This window comes from Phascolarctos cinereus, unplaced genomic scaffold (genome assembly GCF_003287225.1).
Source record: "Phascolarctos cinereus isolate Bilbo 61053 unplaced genomic scaffold, phaCin_HiC Scaffold_4;HRSCAF=312, whole genome shotgun sequence".
NCBI classification, from domain to species: domain Eukaryota; kingdom Metazoa; phylum Chordata; class Mammalia; order Diprotodontia; family Phascolarctidae; genus Phascolarctos; species Phascolarctos cinereus.
Genome location: NW_027555847.1, coordinates 610,179,846 through 610,184,241, shown reverse-complemented (window position 1 = coordinate 610,184,241; position 4,396 = coordinate 610,179,846). Strand labels below are relative to the sequence as shown.

General features: G+C 35.6%; 1 pseudogene; it reads left to right on the top strand.

Annotated features, from left to right (window-relative positions):
* The first annotated feature begins 1,707 nt into the window (after positions 1-1,707).
* On the top strand, positions 1,708-3,927 carry LOC110193576 (heat shock protein HSP 90-alpha-like; annotated as a pseudogene).
* Positions 3,928-4,396: the final 469 nt, after the last annotated feature.

Sequence of the window (4,396 nt, the reverse complement as noted above, 5' to 3'; positions counted from 1 at the left end):
AAAATATGCATGCCCCTTGAGGCAGCAATAGCACTTCTAGGGCTGCAGCCCAAAGAGATCATACAAAAGGAATAAAGACCCAGATGTACAAAAATATTTATAGCAACTCTTTTTGTGGTGGCAAAGAATTGAAAACTGAGAGGATGCCCATCAATTGGGGAATGGCTGAACAAGTTGTGGTATATGAATGTAATGGAATGCTATTGTGCTATAAGAAATGATGAACAGGCAGACTTCAAAAAAACCTGGAAAGACTTATATGGTCTGATGCTGAGTGAAGTGAGCAGAACCAGGAGAATGTTGTACACAATAACAGCCATGTTGTGTGATGACTAATATTGATAAACTTAATGCTTCTTAGCAATACAAGGACCTAAGACATCTCCAAAGTCCTCATGATGGAAAATGCTATCCACATCGAAAGAAAGAACTATGGAGCTTGAATGCAGATTGAAGCATACTATTTGCTATTTTTTTTTCTTCTGTTGTGTTTTGTTTCCTCTTTCTGGTGGTTCCTCCTGTTGGTTCTAATTCCTACTTACAACATCACTAATGTGAAAATATATTTAATAGAAATGTATATGTATAGCCTATATCAGATTGTGTGCCATTTGGGGGAGGTAAATGGGGAGGGAGGGGGAGAAAATTTTAAAACTCAAAAGCTTATGGAAGTGATTATTGATAATTCAAAATAAATTAATTTTAAAAAGAAAAGAAAAAGAAATGATGAGCAGGCAGGCTTCAGAAAAACCTGGAAAGACTTGTATGGTCTGATGATTAGTGAAGTGAGCAGAACCAGGAGAACACTGTACACAGTAGCAGCCATGTTGTGCGATGACTAATATTAATAGACTTAGCCCTTTTCAGCATTGCAAGGATCTAAGACATCTCCAAAGGCCTCATGATGGAAAATGCTATCCACATCCAAAGAAAGAACTATGGAGCTTGAATGCAGATTGAAGCATACTATTTGCTATTTTTTTTTCTTCTGTTGTGTTTTGTTTCCTCTTTCTGGTGGTTCCTCCTATTGGTTCTAATTCCTACTTACAACATCACTAATGTGAAAATATGTTTAATAGGAATATATATATAGCCTATATCAGATTGCTCACTGTCTTGGGGAGGGAGGAAAGAAGGGGAAGAAAAATTTAAAACTCAAAAGCTTGTGGAAGTAATTGTTGATAAATCTGAATAAATTAATATAAAAAAACAATATCCCTGACAAGTGATAATACATCTTCCATTTGAAATCTTCAGCAATGGAACAATCACGACCTTTCAAGGGAGCACATTATGCATACAGGCAGATTGTCTTTCCTTGCAATAGAACAGCTCCCTTTTAGTTTATAGCCATTGTTCTTAGTACCCTTATTTGGAGGTGAGCAAAATTACCAAAATCTTCTTTCCAGATCTTTAAGTAGTTGAATCAACAAGCATTTGAAAACATCATTTCCCCTCAAAATTTGTTGTTGTTATTGTTGCCTTTTTTGGTTTTTGTTTGTTTTGCCACCAAAATTAAACCAAACTTTGCTTAGCTTCTTCAATTGATCTTCTAATGGCATAATTTCCAGTCCTATCTTGGTCACACCACACTGGAAATGTTACAGCTAAACAATGTCCTTCTTAAAACAGAGATGCCAAGCCACTTTGTGCTTCTCTAGTCTTTCTTGCAGCTGAAGCCTTCAGGCTCCTACTCTTTCTTCCAAGATGCCTGAGGAAAAGGAGACCCAGGACCAACCAATGGAGGAGGAAGAAGTGGAGACTTTTGCTTTTCATGCAGAAATTGCTCAGTTGATGTCTTTAATCATTAATATATTCTACTCTAATAAAGAGATCTTTCTGAGAGAGCTAATTTCAAATTCATCTGATGCCCTGGACAAAATCAGATATGAGAGTCTGAGAGAGCCAAGTAAATTAGACTCTGGGAAAGTTGAATATTAGCATCATTCCAAACAAAATGATCATACCCTTACCATTGTGGATACTGGTATTGAAATGGCCAAAGCTGATTTAATCCACAATCTTGGTACAATAGCAAATTCTAGAACCAAACTTTTGTGAAAGCATCATAGGCTGGTGCAAATATCTCCATTATTTGTCAGTTTGGTGTTGGTTTTTATTCTGCCTATCTCTGGTTGCTGAGAAGGTGGCTGTGATCACCAAACATAATGGTGATGGACAGTATGCCTTGGAGTTTTCAGCCAGAGGATTATAGACCTGTTAGGACTGATGTAGGTGAAACTTTGGGTCATGGAACCAAGGTAATTCTGCATCTGAAAGAGGACCAAACTGAGTACTTGGAGGAAAGAAGACTAAAAGAAGTGTAAAGAAGCACTCTCAGTTTATTGGCTGTCCAATTACTCTTTTTGTGGAAAAAGAACAGGATAAAGAAGGCAGTGATAATGAGGCAAAGGAAAAAGAAGAGAAATGGTAGAAGGAAAAAGAAGAAAAAGAATCTGAGGGCAAGCCAGAGATGGAAAATTTTGGCTCTGATGAAGGAGAAGAAATGAAAGATGGTGACAAGAATAAAAAGAAGATCAAAGAAAAATATATTGATCAAGAAGAGCTTAACAAAACAAAGCCAATTTGGACCAGAAATCCTGATGATATTACTAATGAAGACTATGACAAATTCTATAGAAGCCTGAAAATTACTGGGAAGATCATTTAGCTATGAAACACTTCTCAGTGGAAGGACAGTTAGAATTCCAACTCCTTCTCTTTGTTCCAAGATGTGACTCTTTTGACCTATTTGAAAACAGAAAAAAGAATAACATCAGATTGTATATGTGCAAAGTTTTTATCATATATAACTGTGAAGAGCTGATCCCTGAATATCTGAATTTCATCAGAGGTGTGGTGGATTCTGAAGATCTTCCTCTAAATATTTCATATGAAATGTTGCAGCAAAGCAAGATTCTGAAAGTGATGAGGAAGAATTTGGTCAAAAAGTGCTTGGGGCTCTTCACTGAACTGGCAGAGAATAAAGAGAATACAAAAAGTTTTATGAGCAGCTTAAAAAAAAACTTTAAGCTTGAAATACATAAAGACTCCCAGAACTGAAAGAAACTTTCAGAATTTCTGAGATAATATTACTTCTGCTTCTGGTGATGAGATGGTTTCTCTTAAGGACTATTGCATAAGGATGAAGGCGAATCAGAAACATATCTATTATATTACAGGTGAAACTGAGGACTAAATGGCTAGTTCAGCTTTTGTGGAATATGTATATACATGTATGTGTGTGTGTGTGTGTGTGTATTATGTGTATATATACATATATATGTATATTATGTGTATGTATATATATGATTGAACCTATTAATGAGTATTGTGTGCAACAGCTAAAGGCATTTGAGGGCAAGACTTTAGTATCTATAACCAAAAAGGGTATGGGAACTCCCAGAAGATGAAGATGAAAAACAGAAACAGGAGGGAAAAAAAGCAAAGTTTGAAAATCTTTGCAAAATTATGAAAGATACCCTAGAATAGAAAGTTGAAAAGTTAGGTTATATATCAAACATATTGGTTACTTCCCTGTATGGCTGGACAGCAAACATGGAAAGAATAGCGAAGGCTTAGGCACAAGACAACTCAAGAATGGGTTACATGACAGCAAAGAAACTCTTGGAAATAAACCCTGACCATTTCATTATTGAAACTCTGTTGCAAAAGGCAGAGGCTGATAAGAAAGATAAATCAGTGAAAGATCTGGTTATCTTATTGTATGAAACTGTACTGCTGTCTTCTGGGTTCAGATTGGAAGATTCCCAGACACATGGCAGTCAGATCTACAGGATTATCAAACTTGGTCTTGGAATTGATGAAAATGATTCAACTGCTGAAGAAACCAATGCAGCTATAACTGAGGAAATGCCACCTCTTAAAGGAAATGATGACACATTGCATATGGAAGAAGTAGACTAAAGCATTCCAATACATGGAATTATAGCACGTTTCCTAGACTAGTCTGAATAAGTTATTTTGTATAAGGTGTTAAGAAAATACTTGATGTCTTCATTCTCTCTGATGTATATTTTCAGATATGTTCCTTTCTATTTTTGTTAAATCACTTTTTTAAAAATATGTATGGTGTGAACGTGCTGTTTAAGGGGAAGTTTACATTTCTTTTCCTTTCTAAGTGAAATCAATAGATACCTTAGACATTCAAGCAAGAGCTAGTAATCATTGTAGTTTACATTGGTTTTATCTTAGGGAGGGAGAAATAATATCCAAATACTGTAATCTAATGTTAGCTTACTAACGTTCTGGTGGTCTGGTAACAGTATGTAACTATCAGAAAGCTGAATAACAGAGTTGAATTACCCCTTGGTCTCTTAAATATACTGTTTTGAGGTATCTCAAATGTTTATAAAACTCTTTTTTATATACTTAA